General features: G+C 42.9%; 2 protein-coding genes across 3 annotated transcripts in view; one reads left to right on the top strand and one right to left on the bottom strand.

The window, feature by feature from the left end:
- The window catches only part of LOC126929186 (eukaryotic initiation factor 4A-I-like), a 515423-nt gene that overhangs the window by 459407 nt on the left and 29093 nt on the right, over nt 1–26923 (bottom strand). The window lies entirely within an intron of this gene.
- The window catches only part of DSTN (destrin, actin depolymerizing factor), a 1228633-nt gene that overhangs the window by 260721 nt on the left and 940989 nt on the right, over nt 1–26923 (top strand). The window contains exon 1 of one of the 2 annotated variants that reach the window (XM_050745389.1): nt 519–528. The exons of the other annotated variant lie outside the window; for it this stretch is intronic. The gene's annotated coding sequence lies outside the window, so the exon portion shown is untranslated. Of the gene's footprint in view, nt 1–518; nt 529–26923 lie in introns of those variants that run through there. 2 annotated transcript variants of the gene reach the window in all.

The following is a 26923-nucleotide window of genomic DNA, read 5'->3' on the forward strand; positions in this document are numbered from 1 at the left end:
AATAATGTTTTCTATTTGAAACAAAGAAAACTGGTAGCAGGTTCTGTCACAGACTTTTACTCCCTTACTTGTCTTTCTGCTACGAGGTGTCTGGTTCCTGTCTCCAGTCATGACGGTGAGGCTGAAGGCTTTAGGTGGGTTGGGGTGGTGTCTTATGTTGAATTGGACCCCAAGGAAACACAACCTGAGACAAGGATTTGAAAGTACCATCAGAGGAGTGGGCAAGTAAGATAAGAAGGAAGAAAACCAATCCAAGGTGTGTTAATGTTGCTTCCCCAGAGGCAACTGGCGCTCAGTCCTGCTGGGGACATCTGGAAGACTGTGTCCTCAGAGTTGGTATGTCCAAGAGGGGAAACTGAGTCATTTATCCTCCAACTCTCATTTCTCTTTGGCTTAGGGCTGCTCCTGGAGCATCCCTAGCACTGACCGATAGTCCTATGGGTTGGTTGGCTGAGCACTCCAGAAAAAGCCCTTAGAGGGTCCTAGGTGCTTGTAATGCATGCCTGGAAAAGGGGAGTGTCAGGGGGGTCTGGAAAGGGCATGGGCAGCATCTTTCATAGGTCAAATATATAAGGATGTGATGCTTTTACCTGGGCCCCAAAGTTGGACTATCCTGTCTTCCTGTTAACATTGGAATAGAGCTTGGGGAAAGGGGAGTTAAAAATAAGGAAGAGCACAGGAGGCAAAAGAGAGATAGAAAAGGGATAAAGAAATGTGGGAGAAGGAAAAAGAGAGAACATAAGGTAGAGAAAGCTGCAAGTGGCAGACGGTATCAGCAAAGTGTCTGGGTTTTTTTGAGACAGTCTTACTCTGTTATGCAGGCTGGAGGGCTGGAGTGCAGTGGTGTGATCTTGGCTTGGCTCACTGCAACTTCCGCCTACCGGCTTCAAGCAATTCTCCTACCTCAGCCTCCAGAATAGCTGGCACCTACCACCATGCCAGCTAATTTTTTTTGTAGTTTTAGTAGAGACGACATTTCACCAAGTTGGCCAGGCTGGTAGCAAGGTGTCTTGGTACTGCAGGTCAAGGGCATTGTCTACATTTGTGCTTATTCACAGGATAATGCAAACAGGTGGAGACACAATGGAGTGAAGACAATGCTTGCAGTAGAAGTAGTTGCTGCCACTTAAAAAGAACTGGGCCCCATGTAGGTCGTTTCACAAAGATTAAGTAACTGTAATTTTCACAAGGGACATGCAGCTTAGGTATCATTGCCTTATTTTGCAGATGAGCACTTTGAGGCGTAGAGAAGTTAAGTGATTTGTAAGCTGCCACTTGTAAGTATCAGAACCAGCTCCAAAATCCATGTTTTTCCCCCTACAGAATGTTACACAACTCAGAATCACCAAGAAGAAAAACCAAAACTGAACTTGGAGTAAGGGCAGACATTGTCTGAGTATCCTCGACATTATATCTCTGGCTTTGACACAGGGACGTGACCAGTGTGATTTGGCAAGGTGTGTTGAGTTGGTATCAATTCCCGGGCCACCAAGGATGGAAGCACTTTGCACAGAATCAGGCTTGTTTTGCCTTCCAGGATGCCAGACACTGCGGCCTGCCCCTCAGTTTCCTGTACAGAGCTCAGCTCCTCGAGGATTGCAAACCCCGAGGACAGCTGATGATCTCATTCTTGGTGTGGAGAACATCCTTGCTGTTCTCATTATGGAAGCAACCTCACCAGCAGTAAGTGATGACTACACCTAACTGTTTTGGGGGGCACCTATACTCTTAGGAATAACTGATGTCTTAGGGCAGGTTCCCTGAAAGCAGAGCCTGATAAGAAATTCTTGTGTAAGTTATCCAGTGGGAGACAGTGCTCAGAAGACTCCTGTAAGGGAGTGAGGGAAGGAGGACATGCCAGTGAAGGAGGTGAAGGAGGACATGCAGGGGAAAAGCAAGGTGAAGATGAGGTTTCAGCTGGAGATAGCTTCAGCTTGATCCCACAGGAAGCTCCAGAGCATGAACTGCACTCGAATGAGGGCCAGTTTGAGGCAATGGGGCTGACCATTTTTACATTCCTGCTGATTGGTTTCTGACCAAGGTCTGCCACACAGTGGGTGGGAACTTTGTGTGTGAAGGGCTCCTATTTGATCAAAGGTAATTTCTTCGAGGGGCCACTGGAGGACAGCAAGCTTGGGGGTGCACTGGCCAGTAAAGGCCATCTGGGTAGGGCACTAAGAGCATCTACTTCAGTTGGATGACAATTTTTCCAGTGAGGATGGGGAGCAAAGTCCTGTGTGAGCAAAGTAAGAAAGACGACTGGCCGGGCGCGGTGGCTCACGCCTGTAATTCCAACACTTTGGGAGGTTGAGGTGGGTGAATCGTGAGGTCAGGAGTTCAAGACCAGTCTGGCCAAGATTGTGAAACTCTGTCTCTCCTAAAAATACAAAAATTAGCCAGGTAAGGTGGCGAGTGCCTGTAATCCCAGCTACTCTGGAGGCTGAGGCAGGAGAATCACTTGAACCCGGGTGGCAGAGGTTGCGGTGAGCCGAGATCATGTCACTAAACTGCAGCCTGGGAGACAGAGTGAGACTCCATTTAAAAAAAAAAAAAAGAAAGAAAGAAAGAAAGAAAGAGAGAAAGAGAAAAGAAAGATTACTAAGCCAGAAGACATATTGGCTATAAAGTTAGTAAAAAGCCTGCAAGAGCAATCACTGGAGCTGCATAATGAAGTCCAATCAATACATGTGTAAAGATTGCTATGTGAATATCTGTACAAGTAATAGGCAAGAGGTAACTAGACTTTCATCTTTGCTCTGAAGTGGGACCTGCACTTTTTAGACATTTTTTCAAGAACTAGGGAGGACCCAGGAGTGACCTGACTGCATGAGCCACTGACTTTTTCAAATAAATTTGGCTAACAAGATTTGTTGGGCTAACAACTCTATGCAGGACTCCTTCCAGGCAACTCAAATGAGCTAATCCTGCCCATCTCATGGAGTGATCCAGGGATGTCAGGAGAGCATACGGAATATTTTCTGTACCTGAGAAGACAGCCAGCATCTCAGTGTCACAGCAAGCAATGCTGTGCTAGCTTTATTGCTCTATCTGATACCCGGAGGAGATGACTTCTTAAAAACAGTCCTGTATCTGATCCCATTACCCAACTTAATGCACTCACCAAGACTTCTACATAGCTTGCTTTATACTTTTCTTATTTAGCTTCAGCTCCTTAAGGTCAAGAGCCTTGCCTAGCTGAGTACCTGATCCTCAACAAATATTTATTGAGCAAATGAATGAGTGCTGAGTATATGCCTCTAATAGCTATATAAGTTCTCTGAGCAAACCCATCTACACTCTGACTTCTGATGCTGAGCCCCACAACCTTCACGGTTCCCTTGTCAGGTGCCTTCCTGGTACGTTACACCAATAGGAGACTCCAAGGGAGACTGGAAGACTGGAAGTGGGGCAGAGGGGTGGGGAGAGACTTTCTCATTCTTGTTTTGCTGCTGTCCTGATCAGCATGGCTCCAGCACTAGCACTTTCCCTGGTGGCACCATCTGGCTTTCCTTTTCAGCTTCTGTCTCCCAGGACCACCCTCATAGCCCCGTAGAAGGACCAGCAGCTGCTAGGTGATACATCCTCTTCATCGTTCTATCTCCATGGGGCTCCTCCTAGGTTCTAGATTCTATCAGAACTCAAATTTCTTCCCTTTGTTTGCCTAGCCATTAGGGTGGAAGCTACTTCCTGCAGTTACTACCTTAGCATTTCCTTCTTGCTTTTCTCCAGTATCTATGCAATTATATTCTCTTTGTTCGAATACCTTATGTGGCTTTGGTGTTTTGGTGTTTGGCACTGGCCGCTGACTCTTTTACATTATCTTTTAGCAAAACTGTGATTTAGACATTGCTATCTCCATTTTGCAGATGGGAAAAGCAGTGCAAAGAATTGTTGAGGAGTGTCCTCAAATTTACACATCTAGAACATCTTGGAAAAGGTGATATGTGTTAGTCCAAGAGACTGCATTGGAATCCTGCCCTCATTATTTATATTGTTCTATAGTTTTTAATTCACATGCAGCAAAATTCACCCATTCTATTGTATGGTTCTATGAGTTTAGACAAACACATAAAGTTGCATAATCTCCACCACAAGCAAGATATGGAATGGTTCCAACAGTTTAGAAAAATCATGCTGTTCCATTACAGTCAATTCTTCCCCTACCCCCAGATCTTGACAACCACAGATCACATTCTGTTTTTATAATTTTATCTTTTCCAGAATGTCATATAAATATAAAATTTAACTTTTTGAGTCTATCTTTTCTCATTTAGCACAATTTATATGAAATTCATCCATGTTTTTGCATGAAAAGTCCATTCTTTTTTGTTGCTGAGTAATATTCCTTTACATGGATGTACCATAGTTTTCCCATTCACCAACTGGGAGAAATCTGGGTAGTTTCCAGTTTTTGGTGATTATCAATAAAGCAGCTACAGACATTCACATATGGTTTTTGGTGAACATAAGTTTTTGTTTTCTTGGGTAAGTACCTAGAAGTGGGACTTCTGCATCATACAGTAACTGTATATTTAGCTTTATAGGAAGTGACAAAATTGTTCTAAGGGGCTGCATCATTGTGCATTCCTACCAACAGTATATGAGAGTTCCAGTTGCTCCACATCTTCGTCAGCACTTGGCACTGTCAGTTTTTGTTTACAGTCATTTCAATAGGTGTATCATGATGTGGAATATTGTTAAAACATCTGGAAGAGACTTTGGGTCCCATAAGTTCTTCTTGAAAGACTGTATAATATTGTCGTTAAGGAATTCAGACCCTGCAGCCAGCTTTGGTAGTCACTACCTTTATGAACATGGACCTCAGTTTTCTCATCTGTAAAATGAGGATAATAATAGGATATCTATCTTAAAAGGTTGTTATGAAGATTAAATTAGTTAATATATGTAAAGCACTGATACAGAATAAGTGGCACCTAACTACTAATTATCATTGCTGTTATTTTTCTCAGCTCTGGCCCATCCTGCTTAGCTACATGACACCAAAATTTGAGGAAAGATAAAGTTGAAAGGACACGTCTTGGACTCCAAACAATAAATCTTAAAGTCTTTTAGTTTGCATCTTCTATCTTTTCAAATCACTGCACCACAGATTTGTCTTAAAGCCATTTCATATATAATGCAACGCCCATCCTTACTTTGCAAAACCCCAATTTTAAAGACAACATTTGAACTTCAGTGATTAAAGAAGGCTTTTGAATTGTTATAGATTCCCATCTCCATCTAAACAATATGCTTTTAATAGGAACACAGCTTGTGATTTATACCATTTCACTCTGCTCTGCAGTGCGGTCTGCATCATCAACATTAAGATGAAATTACCCTGCAATCACAAACATGGAACTCATACTTGTAGTAATTGCACAAAGAAAACCTCATTATCCTGCAATATGCGCTTCAAAAACAAACATACAACCTTTTCTCCCTCTAGTGGCACATTTAAAAAGCAACCTCAAGTATCACAGAGGCCAGTGTTGCCTATTACAATCGAGAGAAACAAATAGTTTACACTTGGAAGATTCCTAATATTTGTTTATGGTCGATTTTAGTAAAAAATTTGCATTTTGTTTATACAAAATGATGTTGCTGTCAAGATAACAGGCTAGATCATAGCCATAGGAATTTCATGATTTATCATCACTTGGCACTTTATTTTTCATCAAAAACAATAAAGGGAAATCTACAAACACTAGGTAGTCAGGGGCTCTGATTCCTGGTTACCTCTTGGAAGAATGAGACCACTTGCAGTTCCCCGCCCTTGCCCTTTATGTGTTTATGGGCTGTAGAGCTGAACAACAATGCCTTACTGCAGAGGTTGAATAGTGCACCAAAACTCATGTCTACCTGGAACCTCAGAATGTGACCTTACTTGGAAATAGGGTCTTTGCTGATGCAATTAGTTAAGTTGAGGTCATGCTGGATTAGGTGGGCCCTAAATCAAATAACTCAAATCCTTATAAGAAGAGAGAACACCCAGGATGAAAAACACACAAGGAAAAAGTCCACGTGGAGATGGAAGCGGAGATTGGAGTCATATATATATATACATATATATATATATATATATATTTTTTTTTTTTGAGATAGAGTCTTGCTCTGTTGCTCAGCCTGAAGTACGGTGGCATGATCTTGGCTCACTGCAACCTTCGCCTCCTGGGTTCAAGTGATTCTTCTGCCTCAACCTCCTGAGTAGCTGGGCCTACGGGCACATGCCACCATACCTGGCTAATGTTTGTATGTTTAGTAGAGATGGGGTTTCACCATGTTGGCCAGGCTGGTCTCGAACTCCTGACCTCAAGTGATCCTCTCACCTTGGCCTCCCAAAGTGCTGGAATTACAGGCATGAGCCACCGCGCCTGGCCCTGTAGTGCTATATCTACAAGTCAAAGGATGCCAAGGGTTGCCTGTAACCGCAGAACCTGGGAGAGGGACATGACTAGATTCTCTCTCTGAGTCTCCAGAAGGAACCAACTTTGGCAGCACCTTAATTTTGGACTTCTGGCCTCTTGCACTGTGTGAGAATAAATTTCTGTTGTTTTAAACCATCCAATTTGTGACAATTTGTTATAATAGCCCTAAGAAACTAATATACTTACTCCAATGGATAAAAAGAACAATGACCATGATTTCAACAATTTTATATAAATTAACTCATTTAATTGTCACCATAACACTGACATAGCTATTATTATTATACTCACCTTACAGATGAGTAAAATTGAGTTTCAGAGAAGTTGGGTAACTTGCCTAAGGGTACATAATTTGATATTATTTAGGTGTGGTAGCCATGTGTTCTCTCACGCCTTCCAAGTGCCTGAGATTGTCATTTCTTTTCTGTTTCTTTTCAATTGAGCCTCGACCTCCCAGGCTTAATTCATCTTCCCACCTCAGCCTCCCAAGCAGCTGGGACAACAGGCACATGCCGCTGGACCTGGCTAATTTTTTAATCTTTTGTAGAGATAGGGTTTCACCATGTTACTCAGGCTGTCCCTTGAACTCCTGTGCTCAAGCCATCCACTTACCTCAGTCTTCCAAAATGCTAGGATTACAGGCGTGAGCCACTGTGCCCAGCCTTCTCTGTTTTCTTTATGTGTTTACTAGTTTAAAATTTTGCTTTATTGAAGAATAAATTTAAACTACTTAACAGTTAAGATACAGTAAACTACTCAAATCTTAAACGTATAACTTGATAAAGTTTTACACATGTAGATATCCGTGTAACCACCCCTGGAAGACCTGTCACGACTCTTCTTAAAGAGTATGATTTCCAGGCTTTTTAATATTATATCACAAAAAGTAATATAGGTTCTTTATAAAACTTTTGAACATTATAAAGCTACAACAATGGAAAATTTCTCCCCCACATCATCCCTTATTCCGCCACCAAGGATTAATCATTGTTAATACGTAGAGTGTGTGTCCCTCTGAACCTTTTCTATGTTATGTTTGTATTTATGTCTGTAGATACACACATAAAACTTGTATAAGCATGTGTGTTTTTGCACATGCATATTCAAGCATATGCACACACATGCACACACACAGAAACGCACAGTTTTTCTAATGCGGTATAATTTAATAAATATCATTCTGAAGTTTGCAACATTTTTATTTAATAAAAAGTTCTGCCTTTTAAAATGTTCAGGATATAGATCTACCTGGAAAGAGCCGTACTTTTCCTGCTATCAGTCATTTCTACTTTAGTGTGAAAGAAGTTTCCAAATGAAGAAAAGTGGAGCAGACATTCCTGCTGGGCCCGCTCCACTCCATTCTTCCTCCGGGTAGTCTTATCGCAGCAGGTGGCGAAGCAAAAGCCCACATTTAGCAGCCTCACGTGCAGCTGGGGGGCCACATTCCTTCCCGGCAGACAGCTGCGGGATGTGGAAGGTGGCAGGGACTGAGAGACTGTTCTGCTCCCGGCTGTGGCCAATTGTGCTTTGTCTGCAGCTGTGGAACAGAGGTCTCCCGCTCTCCAAAGGCAGCGTAGGAGAAAGCCATTTATCAGATGCGTTCCTGCAGCTCATGCTGTGACATGGCTTCCTGGCCCCAGATCGTTACAGAGGCTGTGTGGCCTGGGAGCCAGGAGAAGGGTATGTGGCTTCCTGAAGGTGGCCAAGTCACGGGGTGGTGTCCAGGGAGTCACCCCCCGGGAACTCTGTCCAGAGCCCGGCTGCTGTGCTCCAGTGGTTTTGCAAGCCCCTACTTTCCTATAATAAATCCCTTTCTGTTTAACGTAGGGTGGCTCTGACATCTGCGATTAAACTACTGAATCAGGAAAAAAGGAAGCAGGACAGAGAAAGGCAATGACTGGAAAGTTTTACTTCGGGACAACATCTCTGAATTATTCACATATAATGGAAATGAATCATTCTGACTCATTAATCAATGATGAAATGAACGATAAGCAACAGAGGATGACCTGAAACATTTATATTTGGTTTATATCATGTTAGAACGTCTAATTTAACAGAGATGTTTCATGCCCTGGAAGTTCATACTGCTGCTGGGAAATCACAGAGCTACGTTGGGAGCATGTAACATCCTCTTTTCCAACTCTTCTCACTGAACATCTCCCTGGAGGAGGCCAAAGTCATCTCTCAGACTAAGCTCAGAACTCAGTGAAGCTGTAGTGACATTGGCAACAACTATAGCATCATACGCATGGCCTGAATGAGAGCTGTGATTGTTAGTGATGTCCGGGTATGTATCTGCCATCTCAGAGTGACCCTGAGAAAGGCGTTCATTTGGAAGCTTTTCTCCCCACGCTGTATTCTAAGTGACCCATTGCCCAGTGAACATTATGAAGTCCTGGAGGCTGCCAGTCTCCTCACTGTGACTGGAGTCATGGCTCCAAGCTCTGCTGGCTTCATGCACCTGGGGAGAGTGACCAGCAGCACTGCCCAGAGTCCCGTGCTGGCCCTGCTAGAACAAAGACCTTGCAGGATACGCAGTCATCATGACATGCTGATTGCAGATTATGTGCTATTTGCACATTTTGTTTTCTCTTTCATGTAGGGATGCCCAGGATGGTCAGGACATTTCCGATGCTCCACCTCCATCCCTCAGTGCTCGCTAGTCTGTGCCTGCAAACAGTGTTATTCAACAAAACTGGGGTTCACTAACCCAGTGCAGTTAAATCCAAACATCCACACTGAGGTTTGCAATGGGAGAAAGGAGAGCGTTTATTTGCAAGGCACCAAGCAAGGAGAATTAGGCAGCTCCCATTTAAGATCTGACCTCCCCTGTGACTTGGAAGTAAGGGTATTTGAAGGCAGAGGTAAATTTCAGGAAAGCGGAAGTTACAGGCAAAGTCATAAATCAATACATGGAGGTTGTGCTTCAGTTTGACCTAAAGAGGTGAGATATCTTGAAGTGGGAGCTTATAGATCATAGGTAGATTCAAAGATTTTTTGATTTTCAATTGATTAAGGAGGCAAAGCTTTGTCTAGACATGTGAGGTCAGCAGAAAAGAATGTAAGCTCTGGGCTGTGGTGTGACCTCCTCCAGGTCCCTCAGGAAGAAATTTAGAACAAAGAGCAGTGGTTTGAGTTCAGTCCTCCGTTCCCCTCAGGGTCTGCAGGCCAGCAGATCCATTTGATGGGGGTCTGGGTTTCTGAAAAATACCTGGGAACATATGTTAAGATGTTATCTTTAGCTTCTATAGGGAACAAAACATCTCATGACTCTAACCTCCCTGGTTATTGTTTTAAGCTACTATTTCCTTCTTGCTTATCAAGTTGCTCATGTTCTTTTCCCTTGAAGGAACATGAGATTTTCCTTTATTTCTATGCTTAGAGGGATCTTGCAGGCCCCTACCAGGGGTCCCTACTCTGCTCAACATCTTCCTACTTTCTATGACAAGCCTCTTGGACTCCCTTTCTGAGGCCTCTCTGTGGTGTTAGGAGCAGGCTTGGCCTATTGGCAGGGCAGGGTGGAACATGTGGAGGAGCTGGTGCCCCAGGAGGAGCCCACAGCCAGTGGATACCCCAGCTTCCTCAGCCCTGAGAGGAGGCATCTCTAATGTGTGTCCCACACCATCTCCCAGAGTGTGCCAGTAGTTTTAAGCCCCATTTGCCCATGTCTGTAACCTGCTCATTTACTCATCCATCCTTCAATGCTACCAGGCTGGATGAACTGGGAGAGATCATGGAATAAATATTGAAACTTCATTCTTTGTTTCAAGGTTTATAAATAGAAATAGTTATATTGCATCATAAAAGTGTTGAATAAAAGTCATTACTGAGAAGTAATCTTACTGATTTTAAAAAATCTGTAAGATGTTTGAACTGGAAGCATCTTAGCATTATTAGCCTCTGTTTTAATTTATGAGAAAACTGAGTATCTTTGGAGATATTGAGGGAGGAAAAAGGCTTTCCACTATCCTCTTAGGTTCAGCACCTGAGGACTGTAAATTGAACAGACAAAGACACATTAATAGGACAAGAAGTACAACTTTTATTGATGCTAAGGTTTTTATGTGCATGGGAACTTCTCAGAAAAGAAATGAAAACACAAACAAGAGGTTAGATTTGGGGGCTTATATAACATTTTAACAAGGGGTGATAAATTGTGGGAAAACAACTAGACAAAAAATGGGAATTGAGGGTTTTTATGGGTGGTAAATTGTGGGCAGGTGACTAGGAAACATAAGGAGGAAACTAATGGAAGATCAAGGCTATTTATTTATTTATATTAATAGAGATGGGGTCTCTCTATGTTGTCCAGGTTGGTCTCGAACTCCTGGGCTCAAGACGTCTGACCATCTCAGCCTCTCAAAGTGTTGGGACTACAGGTGTGAGCCACGGCGCCTGGGCCAATAAGGATTATGGTCTGTTTATGCAGACTAAACTTGGTGTGACTTTCCATTTCTGCTAATAAAAGTCAATGTCCTTTTCCTGGTACAAAGGAACACCTTCCTCGAAGGAAAATTTATGCTCTGCTTTCAGGCAGATAAGGGAAAGGCAGATAAATTTTCCTGCATTTGTTGTTTCTCAATTGCCTTCAGTTTAAAATAATACTCATGCCAAAGTTGCACACTATGGGGTGGCATATTCTGATCCCCTTTAGGTTCTAAGAGAACCCATGAGGATCCAGAAAGGAATGAGTTATGTAACGGGTAATCCTGACATATAGAACATTTGATTTAAACCTCAGAATTAAGAAGCAGAGGGGAAAACTAATGACCTTGAACTGAGAGTACAGAACACAAAAACCAGAAGTGTGTCAGGGATTTCTACCTTGTATAACATGGAAGAGAAATCAGAAACTCTGAATGTTAAAGTTAAAAGGGAAGGCAGAAAGCCTTCGCCTTCAACTTGTCAGCTTTAATGATAAAGAAATAGGGGTGTAGAGAAGTTAAGTGATTTGTCCACCAGGACACAGATAGATAGATAGATAGATAGATAGATAGATAGATAGATAGATAGATAGGGCCGGGCTTGGTGGCTCAAGCCTGTAATCCCAGCACTTTGGGAGGCCGAGACGGGTGGATCACAAGGTCAGGAGATCGAGACCATCCTGGCTAACATGGGGAAACCCCGTCTCTACTGAAAAATACAAAAAACTAGCCAGGCGAGGTGGTGGGCGCCTGTAGTCCCAGCTACTTGGGAGGCTGAGGCAGGAGAATGGCATAAACCCGGGAGGCGGAGCTTGCAGTGAGCTGAGATCCGGCCACTGCACTCCAGCCTGGGCGGCAGAGCGGGACTCCGTCAAAAAAAAAAAAAAAAAAAAAAAAAAAAAAGATAGATAGATAGATAGATGGAATAAATGATTACAGGGCAAGATACTAGTTTGAAGGAACAGAAATCTCAAGTCAAAATGGCTTAAACAGTAAGAAGATTGCTATTGCTTACAAGTGTTGCTGGAGAATAGCATCAGGGTAATTAATTCGGTGGTTCCACAAGGTCATCTAGGATCATATTCCACCCTTTTTCAGCTGCCCAGACCTCCACAAATCTTAAGATTAACTCCTTTATGGCTGTCAAATGGCTCCCTAGCTCCCTGTGTTGTTTGCACATGGGAATCTGTCCAATAGAAAGAAATAAAGCTATTTACTCTGAGGTTGTTTCCTTTTGTCAGTAAGATACTGACAAAAGACTCCACCCAGACTTCTGTCCCACTTTATTAACCGAGATTACACAGATCACACATTTTATCGGCTAAGATTAAGCAAACCACTGACAAGGAGATTCCCCTCCTTTTGGGCTGGAGAGACTGTCACCTGTTCTGTCTTCATGATTGCAGAGGAAGGTAATACACGGAGGAGGGTAAATACAGGAAGGGATTAGATCAGGAACCAGTGTGGTCTCTCTGGAACCCAGCATCCAGGAACTTTTGCGACCCAAACCAGGTTTGCTCCAGAATTTGGAGACATGTCCATTAAAAGTTGTTGAAAATTAAGAATGATGGTATGGATGATGAGGGTGAGATGCTCCTTAAATTACTGTAAGAGATCAAGGCTGTCACCTAGACTCTCATAAAGAAAGTGTTGACTTAATAATTGAAGATGAACCACATTCTTGGAGACTGTAAGGGGTCCATGAGTGGGGGCTGTTTGTGGTCAACAATAATGCGAATTTAAAAGGAGAGTAGAAATTCTTCCAGGTTTCACCCGTATGAAAGGGAGAGGGGTGCTTACTTTATCTCACCACAATTTTGTCCATGGAAAGAGACCTTCTTGTGGCAGAGTAACTCTGCTAGAATGCCACGTGTGGAAGAGATGATCACACAAGATCTCGTATGTTCCCTCGCACTGGTGTTCTGCATCTCTGCAATGCCTGAAAGCAACACTTTAATGATTACTTTGGCTTTCTAACTACCTTTGCCCTAGGAAAGATGTATCTTGGATGAAGAACTTGAGTACTTTGAATACTGAAAAGGCATTTCCTCTGCTGCAGATTTATAACGTGGCATCATTTGAATGTACAGACTAGTCTTTGACGGGGTGGTTCTGTGTATTAGTCCCTCTGATCAGAACTGGAAAACGAACAATTTTAATACTGGATGTGCAGTGACGAGGCCCAGACCACAAGCACGTGTTGTCCACGCCAAGGGATGACTTTGGAGGCCCTGCCTGGGCTATCAGCTGGCCAACCCAGGAATCCAGCTATCTCCCCTCCCTTCACCTACTGTCTAGTTATCACTACATCTCAAGGCAGGACTCTGTGAGCTGACACATATCAAACCCGATGAGCTGCTCTTGGGGAGGTTTCCTGATTCCCTCCTGCCAGTTCCTCTGTAGTCCTTCGGCCGGCTTCAGACTCTCAGTTCCCGAGCCTTCCTCTTGGGCTGTGCAGACTCAGAGATTGATGAACGCGCTGGGCCACAGGGAGCTGCACAGAGTTCCGGCCTCCTGGAGGACATCAATTTGGCTCCCCCTTTTCCCTTCAGTGGTAATTGAATGTCAGGATAACAGATGGAGGGTGGGGAAAATAAACCACAGTCTCACTTTCCACAATGGGGGAAAGGCTTTGTGGAGAAAGGAAGGGTTAAATTGTTCAAGACTTAAATTTCAGTTAAGTTTGGTGTTTGTTTTTCTTATTAGTTTGGAGAGAATTTGGCAAGAAAATGCAAGTACATCCTAATTTCTCAACTATATGCTGACTAAAAATTTTCTTTATAAAACTGGATATTGGGCCGGGCATGGTGGCTCATGCTTATAATCCCAGTACTTTGAGAGGCCGAGGCGGGCAGATCACCTGAGGTCAGGAGTTCGGGACCAGCCTGGCCAACATGGCAAAACATTGTCTCTCCTAAATAATACAAAATTAGGAGGGGCATGGTGGTGTGTGCCTGTAATCCCAGCTACTCAGGAGGCTGAGGCAGGAGAATCGCTTGAACCTGGGAGGTGGAGGTTGCAGTGAGCTGAGATCATACCTGGGTGACAGAGCAAGACTCCGTCTCAAATAGATAAAAAATAAAATAAAATAAAATAAAACTTGATATTGGCCAGGTGCCATGGCTCACACCTGTCACCCAAGCACTTTGGGAGGCTGAGGTGAACCCATCACTTGAGCCTAGGAATTTAGACCATCCTCGGCAACATTGCAAAACCCTGTCTCTAGAAAAAACATGAAAATTAGCTGGGTGTGGTGGTGCACACCTGTAGTCCCAGCTACTCTGGAAGCTGAGGTTAGAGGATGGCTTGAGCCCAAAAGGTGGAGGCTGCAGTGAGCCATGATCATGCCACTGCACTGCAGCCTGGGCAACAGAGGAGTGAGATTCTGTCTCAAACAAAACAAAACAAAAACTAGAGAGAGATCCATCCAACGGGAAACCTCCTAAATAGTAGGGAACCAGAAAGAATTCTGAGACAGTGGTTAGAGCATCTGTTTAGACATTTATTTACTATTATAATTCTAAGCAAGTCAACTGGACATGTCTGTAAATACTGAAATACTTGTCCTACTGACATTATTATATGAAATTTTGTTTTTTTTCTTTTGTTGTTTTCCTGCATAAAACTTCAATAAACTTTGATTAGCTTTATCTGCCCATCCTCCATCTCCCTCCAGGTGAGACATCTGTTTTTTAGGAAACCACCCCTCCCTAACTCTTGGTCAAATTTCAGGTGAAGATGACCACACCCACCCCTGGCTGTAGCAGTGGTCAGATGACCCAGTACTGGAAAATCCACATATTCAATGGATCCCCAAAGATATTGGTCCAGAAATGGGAACTGGACCCAAGGCAAACCTAATGACTTTATTCTGTGTTGCCTCTTTGACCACTTGGAAAAGAGACGTCCTCTTTCCTATGGTATTGCTAGCCATAGGAAGGGTATAAGCCTGAAGACACAGTGGCCAATCCGATAATTATGTCACTATAAAGGAAAGTAGTAATGGACCATGTGGAAAGAGGAAGAGGGCCCATGAAGATGTTGTGTGAACTGAATCTGGCCGTGCCTGCCATCTCTATTACGTGAGTCAATACAATCCTTTTTGTTTAACTCTATTTAAGCTGGAGAACTTATACATGGAAGAATTCTAATGCCATCAACAAGTTACGTCAGCTTTAACTTCAGATTTTTATCCCAATCACATCCATTACTCATCCGCTCTGCTGTTTCCATCCAAATCCAAGCCAGTATAATGTGTCCATATATTGTACTTTCCAAAGTAACTCGTGGCCCTTTGTTTTTTTATTTTTTTTGGCTAGATTTTGTAATTAATTTTTCTTTTTAAAATTCTCATTTTAAAATAATGTATAATTTACAAAAATTTGAAAAATCAGTACAAAGATTTCCTGCATACCCTTTACCCAACCTCTCCAAATATTAACCTCCTAATCCATCACAGACAATGGGTTAATTCTAGGAAGTTAATACTGATACAATACTGTTAATTAACCTACAGGCGGCCGGGCATGGTGGCTCACACCTGTAATTCCAGCACTTTGGGAGGCTGAGGCAGACAGATCACGAGGTCAGGAGATCAAGACCAGTCTGGGCTAACACGGTGAAACCCCGTCTCTACTAAAAATACAAAAAATTAGCCAGGCGAGGTGGCAGGCGCCTGTCATCCCAGCTACTCGGGAGGCTGAGGCAGGAGAATGGCATGAACCTGGGAAGCGGAACTTGCAGTGAGCTGAGATCGCCACTGCACTCTAGCCTGGGTGACAGAGCGAGACTCCATCTCAAAAAAAAAAAAAAAAAAAAAAAAAAAATTAACCTACAAGCTTTATTCAAGCATCACCAATTGTTGCACTAACATTCTGTTCCTGGTCAAGGTTCCAGTCTAAGATCACAAGTTAATATAGTTTTCTTGTCTCCTTGAGCTTAACTTAACCTAGGACCATTCCCCAGTCTTCATGATTTTGTGGCTCTGACACTTTTGAAGAGGATGTGTCAGTCATTTTACAAAATTTCCCTCAATTTAGGTTTGTCTGATGTTTCTTCAAGATTAAGTTCAAGTCATACACTGTTGGCAAGAACGGCGCAAAGGCGACATTGTGTCCCTCTTGGCGCATTATATTAGGAGGTACATGATGTTGCAGAGCAGGGGTCAGCAGATTTTTCTGTAAAAGACCAGATAGTAACTATTTCAGGGAAGGGACAACACACGCAGTCTCCGGCATATTTTTCTTTGTGCTTGTGCCTGTGTGTTTATAATGGTTTAAAAGTGTAAAATGTGTTCTTAGTTCCTGGTGCACAGAAATGGACTGAAGGCTGGATTTGGCCCATAGGCCAAAGGACCCCATGTGTAGACGGAATCTTTGAAAACATAGCTGTTAAGGGCATGCCTCTGCTTCAACTCCTCTTCCCCCACATTTGTTTTTTCACCTCACTTAGTAAAAGCTTGAGTCCTGTATTAGTTCTCTGCAGAAATAAAATCATGGAACAAATAGGATGTGTGTTTGTGTTTGTGTGTGCGTGTGTGTGTGTGTGTAGAAAGAGAGAGAGAGAGACAAAGAGAGACAGAGAGAGAGATCTACTTTGAGGAATTGGCTCACGTGATTATGGAGGCTGGCAAGTCTAAAATCTATAAGGTGGGCGATTAGGCTGGAAACCCAGGGAAGATCCGATGTTGCAGTTGAAGTCAAAGGTTGCCTGCTGGCTGAATTTCCTCTTGCTCTGGGGAGATCAATATTTTGTTCTTTTCAGACTTTCAATGGACTCAATGAAGCCCATCTACAATATGGAGGCTAATCTGCTTTTTTCCGAGTTCACCCTTTAAATATCAAGCTCACTCAGAAATACCCTGATAGAAACCTTGAGCATAATTTTTGACCAAATATCTGTGTGCTGCGGCTCAGCCAAGTTGACAAATAAATGTAACTATCATCAGTTCTTACCAAAGCTTGTAGAATCCTTTGTGATCCAGTCCCAGTTACGTCTCCAACCTTCCTTTCACACTCTCCTACTTGATAACTGTGCTAGGTCTAGACCAGTGCTTCTCAAACTCTCCTGTGCCTCAGGCTCACCTAGAGGGCTTTTGAAAACAGATTTCTGGACCCTATACCCAGAGTTTCAGATTCAGTAGGTCTGGGGTGGCACCTAAGAATTTGCAGTTCCAAAAATTTCTCAAGTCATGCTGATGCTGCTATCCTGTGGTTCACACTCTGACAATCACTGTTGTAGATATGTTCTTCTTTCTCAACAAACAAAAACGAACAAAGCACCTTTTCAGCCTAGAGCCTTTGTCTGGATTTTCCTTCTACCACAAAGAATCTTTCCCTAGATATTTGCAGAAAGTTCGATATTGGTAAATGCTTAATGACTGACTCTAAACAAACAAACAAACAAACAAAAGCCTCTTTCACAGCATTTGCTGGTTTCGAGTGTATAATTCCTCCGACCTGATTTTGAGCTACCAATATTGATGCCCCTGAATGTGGAGTTGGGAAGAGATGTTTTCCACTGGTTCTTGAGGTCCAGTGTGAGCTGGCTCAGCACACCACTGTTTGAGTGACATTTTCATGTCTCTGCTCAATGCGACCTCCCCTGAGAGGCTTCCCTGACCATCTGATAAAATAGCGCAACTGTCCCCCAACCATTCTAGTTCTTTTTATTGTAGTTCATTGCATTTATTTCTACCTACTGTAGGTTTCTTCCCCTACTAAGTAGTAAACTCCAAGGAAGCAAGAATTTTTTTTTTTTTTTTGTCTAATTCCATACTGTATTGTGACCTCAGTGCCTCGGTGACAGTAACTATTTGGTTCAGTGAATGAATGAATAAATTTATCTATGTATTTGTTGTCAGTCTCCCATATTAATCCACTGGTAATACCACAAGGGTGAGGGTTTTTTCTACTTTTGTTCACCATTGCATCCTCATCCCTGACTCATAACAAGTATGGAAGGCATAATTTTTGAATTTTTTGTTTCTTAGAAATGGAGTCTAACTACATTTCCCAGGCTGAACTAGAACTCCTGGGCTCATTTAATTCATCAAGTTGTGAGAATAACAAAGAAAGTGGGAAATTATGATACAAACGTACAAAGAGCTTTACACCTATCCAGCCTCTAAACATGCGGAAGGAAAATGTCTAGCTCTGTGATGGAGGGGCATAGACAAGGAAGATCTTGGGACACCTTTCCCATTTTAATAATCCTATTTGCTGATGGGAAGAAACAAACACTTTAAGTGGAATCTGTCTCAGGGTCTGCTCCTAGGAGAACCCAAATGGAGGCACAGGGCTAAGGGGTTATGATTACTTTTCTTGGTTGCTACTCTTTGGGAGTTTACAGTTGAAGAAGCTACAACCTTCACACAGTTATGAGAGCACAAGATTGACAAGTCTACCTTACTCCAAAGAAGTGTTTGCAGCGGCTATTTGGAGGGAGATCCAATCCAAGAAGTCAGAACTTAGCAAAATGTTCTAAGGATCAAGAGCAAATAATACCCAGTTACAGAAGTAACCCTTTTATAAGCTGGCTTGTCAGACCGTGTCCCTGAAAAGGCAAAACTGTTCAGGGAACCTAGTGAGTGTCAGCCCAAGAAATATGGGCAGCTCATCTACATATCTTTTAGTGACCTTCTGGAATGACAGCCAAGCCACCAACGCTTCCCTGTTTGCAAATGATAGAGATCTCATTTCTGGGGACGACAGGATTGATGTGGCAGCCGCAGTGCCATTAGACCTGGAAGATGCTCTGTTCTCATTACTGTCTCCTGGCAACATAGCACCAGATGCCGCCGTGAATATTAATGATCCTCATTCATGTAACCTTTAGTGCCTTCCTCCAAATCACCCAGGCTGCAGCCGGGGACTGCTGCTATCTGCTTCTGCTGTTTCCATCTCAACAAATCTCTTCTTCTCCTCCTGTTTGAGAAAAGAATTATTAATGAGATTTTTATTTAAGGAGAAGGTTTCTACCTCTCAAGGGAGATGCTCACTTTCTAAGTCATACCCTATTTGCTAAGAAAGATAACGGCATCCCCATTCTGCTGGAGCTTGTGAGCAATCACTTTCATTGACTTTATCAGCTGGATGGAATATGTAATTTGTCTAATATCTTTGCGTGTTCATATGCAGGGCTTAAAAATCAACATGGAATTGGGCAAAAGGGGAAATTAAATATTACTGAAATCTCAGTGGGGTTCGTGCTCTTCATCAGCTTTCACCAACTGCAGGGCTGGCATCATGCATGTAATGATGGGTTATCCCAGACTCTGTCCGACTCGAGTTCCTTGGCTTCTCATGCAAAGGCCTACCCTTGGAAAGGCAAGGAATATCAAATGCTTCCACCCGGGCTGCCTAACTCCTTTAGCCCTTCACTTTGTTTCTTTGGATCTCTGAGATACTGGCCAGAGGTTCTTCCTGAGGGTAATTTAAGGCACTTCAGATAGTAAAATGTCCCCACTTTTTCCTCCATTTCTTCCCTTCCCCTAGTATTTAGTGAGAGGTATAAATTAGTGGTTTCAGAATACAAACTTCAGAGGGAGCCAGGTGCATGCATGAATCCTGGCTCTGGGATCCTGAACCCGTTGCTCAGACTCACTGAACCTCGATTTCATATCTGTAAAGCATGAATAAAGGCACCTACTGCACCCAGGCTGTCAATACATTAAGTGATATAACATATGTGAAATGCTTAGTCCAGTGTCTGGTATATAGTTAGGACTTAAAAAAAATGGCCTGGTGTGGTCGGTTGTTTTATCAATGGCCCTTGATGAAACAGTCTTCCTGGTATGGGACACGACTCACCTTGACTTTATTTTTCTAATTTTTTTTTTTTTTTTTTGAGACAGAGTCTCGCTCTGTCGCCCAGGCTGGAGTGCAGTGGCACAATCTCGGCTAATTGCAGCCTCTGCCTCCCGGGTTCAAGTGATTCTCCTGCCTCAGGCTCCCAAGTCGCTGGGACTGTAGGCATGCGCCACCACACCAGGCTAATATTTGTATTTTTAGTGGAGACAGGGTTTCACCATATTGGACAAGCTGGTCTCGAACTCCTGACCTCAGGTGATCCACCCGCTTTGGCCTCCCAAAGTGCTAGGATTATAGGAGTGAGCCACCACGCCCGACCTCACCTTGACTGTTCAGATCCTTAAGATAGTTGCTAAGGAAGACGTGCATGGTGCGAAGCATATTTATACGCTGTTCTTAGGGGAACAGTGTTTTACTCAGATGGACTCCTATGTTGGTCTCTTGACACTTGTTAGCTTTTCTACTGTGCATTCAGGAAAGCATCACTGAGCTGAGAAAATGAGCTTACAAACCAACCCAGTTCTTCTCTCCTGCCTTAGATGGAGATTTGTGGGTGTTCTAGGTCATCAGAGGTATAAAAGCTTCTGGAACCTCCTGTTCCTGAGAGCTTAGATAGAGGGCAGTCTCGTTGATGACTTCTTACTCCTTCAGGGCTGACTTTGTCTCCCAGTGGAGTAAGTTACCACATACCCGAAATGGTCCCCAAGTTTCCGTCATTAGAAATGCATTTATTGGCCAGGCATGATGGCTCACGCCTGTAATCCCAGCACTTTGGGAAGCCAAGGCAGGTGGATCATCTGAGGTCAGGAGTTCAAGACCAGCCTGGTCAACATAGTAAAACCTTATCTCCACTAAAAATACAAAAATTAGTCAGATGTGTTGGTGTGTGCCTGTAATCCCAGCTACTTGAGAGTCTGAGGCAGGAGAATCACTTGAACCCAAGAGGCAGAGGTTGCAATGAACCGAGATCACCCTATTGCACTCCAGGCTGAGCAATGGAGCAAGACTCTGTCTCAAAAAAATATAAAAAACAAAAAAACTCCACCCACATTTGTTTGGGTTAAACTTTGTAAACTCTAAAAGCCTCCTAGAAAATTCAGATATCCTCAAAGGATGTCACATTTATCCAGTTAACTCCTCATTGTGAGACAGGACGTTTATATTGCTGGGCGGCCAAAGTGGAGGCATGGCTCTAGGGCAGTGCTATCCAACAGAACTGTAATGTGAGTCCCAGGTGTCATTTTAAATTTTCTAGCAGCTGCATCAAAAAGTATAAACAGGTGAAATTAATTTTAAAACATTATTTAACCTGTTTCAAACTCTCGTTATTTATGTAATTTTTTTTTTTTTTGAGACAAAGTCTGGCTCTGTTGTTCAGGCATGAGTACAGTGGTGTGGTCATGGCTCACTGCAGTCTTGACCTCCCAGGCTCAAGGAATCCTCTCACCTCAACCTCCAGAGTAGCTAGGACTACAGGCATGCACCATTGTGCCTGGTTAATTTTTAAAATTACTTGTCTCAACATAGGAATTGGGGGCTCCCTACATTGCCCACACTGTTCTTGAACTCCTAGGCTCAAGCAATCCTGCCACCTTAGCCTCCCAAAGTTCTGGGATTACAGGTATGAGCCACCATGCCCTGCCTTCTTTTTATTTCAATGTATAATCAATATTAAATAATTATTAATGACATATTTTACATTCTTTTTGGACCAAGTCTTAAAATCTAGTATGATGTTTGCACTTGCAGCCCATCTCAATTTGAACTCCCCACATTTCTGGTTTTCAATGGCCATACAAAGCGAGTGGCTACTGTGCTGGACAGACAGGTCCAGAGACCCGGCTTAGTGGATTGTACAGTGGGGACAGTAATCCTGATTGCATAGCATGCTGTGCTCATTAAATGAGATCATGTCTGAAAGTGCTGTGTCATCCTTGTAGGACCACACAGGGTGTTTTAAAAGTCTTTGTGCAGTTTCAAGTTTTAATTACTTCAGAAGTTGCAAACTTACAAAAACCGGGTTTTGGAAGTTTGATTGTTTAGATTTGTTTGACACATATTTATTTTAACCTATTTTCTTTTATTATTCATTTATTTATTTATTTTGTGGAGACAGGGTCTCACTATGTTGCCCAGTCTGATTTCAAACTCCTGGCCTCAAGCAATCCTTCTGCCTCAGCCTCTCAAAGTCCTGGGATTACAAGTGTGAGCCACAGTGCCCTGTCATGAATTTTAAATGATACATTTTAAATTAATTTCTTTTTTGAGATGGAGTCTTACTTTGTAACTCAGGCTGGAGATCAATGGCATGATCTAAGCTCACTGCAACCTCCACCTTCCAGGTTCAAGCGATTCTCCTGCCCCAGCCTCCCAAGTAGCTCGGATTACAGGCATCTGCTACCATGCCTGGATAATTTTTGTATTTTTAGTAGAGATGTTGTTTCTCCATATTGGCCAGGCTGGTCTCGAGCTCCTGACCTCAGTGATCTGCCTGCCTCGGCCTCCCAAAGCGCTGGGATTACAGGTGTGAGCCACAGCGCCCTGCCAAATTAATTTTTAAAGTGTGCAACTGTTTCTGGGTGACGCTTTCCAGACTGCGGGTTGGTAGCAGGTTCTGTTGCTCTTAGATTATTTTTGGTGGGGACAGTGACATCAAAACTGTCATGTATGTATGGAAGCCTCAGTTTTTGGATGATCACTAACAGCAGCTGATGAAAGTTTACAACATTCAATAATTGATGAGAGTGATACATAGCATAAGATGATGGTTATGTTGAATTAATAAAAACTTGTTACTATTTCAACATTTTCGTAATTAACCTTTCTGGTGCTATTTATTGTAAGTTAGTAGATTTATACTTCTGAAATTATAAAAGCTTAAACTTGCACCAGCCTTTTAGACATCCTGTATTTATGTTACTCACCATCGAGGTGGTAAGAATTGCTTTTCCCCAATCACTCCTAGCCTGTCTCCACAAAATTATCCCCAAAAGAGCTATGCTGCAGAGATTGTTATACCAGCTCTGATGGTCAAGCAGTCAGTGGCGGTGGACAGCCCTTACATGACCTGGAAAATTCCTCATCCTAATTTGTCTTTGGGAATTAGGACCTTCTACCCACCGCAGGGAGATGGCAGATATTTTTCCTGCTCTGTGGGACAACTGAACTGCTTTGCATTTTTCTGGAAGCACTGAAGGGAAGAACTCTGCAACTATGCACAGTGTTCCTGGACATTTATATAAACTGCCATGTCTTGGTGAAGCATAGTAGTAAAATTGATAATAATGAAAAACCTACCAGGAATGTGTAAATAACTTGGTTTCAAAATCAGTAGACTCCATGAATCTGAAGGCTATGACTAAGATTCACATTAGTCTACTCAGCTAACTGTGCTTATTAAGAAAAAGGGTCCCTTCCTCTGAGATAAATAGCTGTGCCCCAGTATACATGGCTTAGTGAATGGAATGTGACTGGATTCCACCCTCAACTGAACTCTTTGATTGGGTATGTTTGTAGACAATCTGTACAACTGTTCGTGGTGGCGCTGGCTACTACCTCTTAAGACAGAAATAGTACAACGAATAGGGCAGAAATCTAGCTGGCTCATGAACCAGTTTTGATAGACCGGGTTTCATTGGTTGGGCTATGGTCCACTCCGTTGCCCTTAAAAATTAAACAAATAAAATACTCAGCTTTTGAAGACAGGAAAAGTGAAAAACATGAAATGTCCTTAATTTTATTTATTTATTTATTTATTTATTTAGAGACAGAGTCTGGTTCTATTCCCAGGCTGGAATGCAGTGGCCGATCTCAGCTCACTGCAGCCTCTGACCCCTGGGTTCAAATGATTCTCCTGCCTCAGCCTCCTGAGTAGCTGGGATTACAGGCACCCACCACCATGCCCGGCGAACTTTTTGTATTTTTAGTAGAGATGGGGTTTCACCATGTTGGCCAAGCTGGTCTCAAACTCCTGACCTCAGGTGACCTGCCCTCCTTGGTCTCCCGAAGTGTTGGGATTACAGGTGTGAGCCATTGCCCCTGGCCCTTAATGTTATTTGGAAGCAGTGAAACTCAACTTCTGGCCTTTGCCAATAGAGTAAATACATTCCATTTCATTCATATTTTCTGTCCTTTCCCCAGATCAATTGAATATATCACATGTCACAAGACCAAATTACATTTATTCCCCATAATTTAAAACTGGAATTTGAGCCAAGAGAACTCAGAAAGGAGAAAATGATTTCTTAACACTGTCTAAATGGATTGCACTGTTCACAAGTGAGGCCACAGCCCTTCAGACCAGAAGAGTACACACATTTATCCAATGAATGAAGAAATAACACGGAAATTATGTCGAGTTCATTTTCTCTGGCTTTGATTAGAGATTAAACAATTCCCAAAGAATGGTAAAAACAAGAGAAAATATACATTTCCCATGTGTTTGAGCAGATGGCATATGGAAACTCAATGAACTGATGATAAAAATACATACCCATAGTATTGACAGTTATTGGTGTGAAGAGAATTTGGAAAAATCCAACTGGCTTTGATGATGAAGACACTATTTTTTTGGCTTCATTATTCTAACTGAAAATGGAAAGAGAGCTTGTTTCCAGTTTCAGAAAGAATTTCAGAACTACCTAGACACTTCCTATAATTGCACCATTACTTTTAGTGAGGATGACAGGTCAGGAAATCTTCATTTTCTAGTGCCTTTCCTTTTTCTCTGTCACCTACGCATGCAAACACACATATTTCAGTCTGTCACAATTTAATGGAACAGTTAGTTCCTTTCAACTTAATTCTCTCCCTCACAGCCTATGGTCATAATCTGGACTCATCCAGAGAAATGAGTGGAGGGAGTTCAGAAAAGCTCCCATTTCAGCTGCTGTGTGGAGCAGACACCATTGGTATCCTGCCTACATCCCGTCACACTCACCATTCCAATGCCAGCCGAGGGCATCCTCCTACAACATCGCTACTCCACCTGAGGGCTTTCTCTCAGCCTATGACTGAACCAAGTCAGAAATACCAAAGAGTAAATGCCATCAGGAGCATCACTCAGTCAGTGATGGATAATAGCTGGAGGATACATACCTCAGCTTCCTCCCCCCTAAGTGGGACAACTTTGAAGTGTGTTCTAGACTGTTTCCTCTCCTGGAAGAGAAGGATGTCTGTGTACCATCCTTCTCCTGGAAGAGAAGGGTGTCCAGTGAAATGTGAATTTCAGATAAACAGTGAATAATTTTTTAGTTAAGTATATACTAAATATTGCATGGGTCATTCTTGTACTAAAAAATTATGCATTGTTAATAAAAAAAATTCAAGTTTAATGGAGCATCCTGTATTTTTGTTTGCAAAATGTGGCAACCCCACCTCAAAGGGATTGAGTCCCAGTTGCCCACATGGTGACCTGCTGATATTGTAGCCTGTTTTGGCATCCTTCCCTGTACCATTTCACTTCTGTCCTGTGGAGGCTTCATGGGCTTCCCTCCTACCTGAGGTCAGATTCCCTGGAAGCTGATCTGAGAATGAGGATTCTCACGCAAGTGAGTTATGGAGGAAATGCTTCAGGACAAACCTGTAAAGAAGGTCAGGGGAAGGAACTGAGCAAGGACCTGGTTTTAGGAGAAGTCTGGCTTCTGCCTGATCCCACAGGGCACTGGGGAACATGACTGACATCACAGAGTTGTCACACCTTGAGTTTGAAGGGACTGACCTTTGCCCCATCCCCAACTCCTCACATTAGTCAGTCACTGGCTGTGGTCTACCCAGATGGAGTGTACAATGGAGGGGACACAGGAAGGCACCAGCGACATCTACAACACTCCTAAACAACTTGCCCTCAGGGCTTGTTTCCGAGCAAGCTGAAGCTAAAAGCATTGAACTGCTGGTAAAGTCCTTGATGGCACCTAATTCCACAAGGATAGTCATTCCTCTAAAGACTAAATTCCATGAATTCCCTGAGGGCTGGGACTGCAACTTATTTGCAATACTTCATACATAATAAATGGTCAATAAATATTTGATGAATTGAACTGTACATAGAAACAAAACTGATACATCTGCAATGTAGACATTAATACAAAACATATGTTAGTTTAGTACTTACTGCCTGCCATATAATAAACTAGGCACTCAATTAAGTTACTCTTCACTCTTTCGTGTGTGTGTGTGTGTGTGTGTGTGTGTGTGTGTGTGTGTGTGTGTATGGTTCTGTTTTTATTTTTGGTTCTGGTTGTTGTTTTTGGAGTAGCTCAATTTCAAAATTCAGTGAACAAAAACCATTGCAATCATGTCTCAGAAATACCCTGGAACTAGTCCCAAGTTTTAGTGAATTAACAAAATACAGGAACTCGAAAAGCCCTGCTGAGTGTCACTGAAGCACAGATGGCAGCGGCTAAGAGATGGAAGTTGAGGGATGATTAAAGACCCTCTTTCCTTAAATAGTTTCCCTGGTGGTCTCTCCTTTTTGTGTAGGCAGCTAACTATGTCAAGGAAATGTGTGACACCACGGGAACTGTTGGTGAGGGCCAGAAGGCCCACTTGTCAAAGTTTCCATTGCTTAGATCTCGAGATGCTGCCTTTCCCAAAGAAGCCACCTAACCCGACTGACACTGCTTAGTGGGCACTGAATCTCCAGGGTATGGGCACCAGAAGAGGAGGAGAGACAGATGGGATACGGCAGCACCAAGTGTTGATGTGCTCATCCTGGGCTGGGGCAGTGCCACCCAGCTCTGGTGGAGGGAGTTGCAGAGGACATGGGATGCAGGACAAACTAGATTTCATGGAACTCAGTCAGCACTGGATCACGTTAGACATAAAAGAGAATGGCCAGAGTTCCAAGCATGGGAACCATGGCAAGAGCAGATACAATGTGCCTTTGGGTCTTTAAGTGCCCCTGTTTAAAGACAGAATTGGTCCCAGAGGCAGTTAGCCCACCATCTTGGGGACTGGAGGAATAGAGGCAGGAGTCCAGAAAAGGATTTCCTTTTCAAAGGAAAAGGTCTAGAATATTTGATGTTGTGCAAAGTTGGGATAGGGGTGTGTGTGCACATTCAGCCAAACCCTGGGCAGACAGAGTCAGTAGTAAAGCTTCAAGTTCAGAGTATGGAGGTGGGAGTGGGAAGGGGTGAGGACTGGACAAAAATATAGAACTGAAGCAGGAATAAGGGAACGTTAAAGAGAAAGCTAATGGTCAACTATTTTGGAAAACTCATTGAAAGCATACATGAAAGCTACACATTTACATATCCTG

Source organism: Macaca thibetana, chromosome 10, assembly GCF_024542745.1.
Source record: "Macaca thibetana thibetana isolate TM-01 chromosome 10, ASM2454274v1, whole genome shotgun sequence".
Classification (NCBI taxonomy): Eukaryota; Metazoa; Chordata; class Mammalia; order Primates; family Cercopithecidae; genus Macaca; species Macaca thibetana.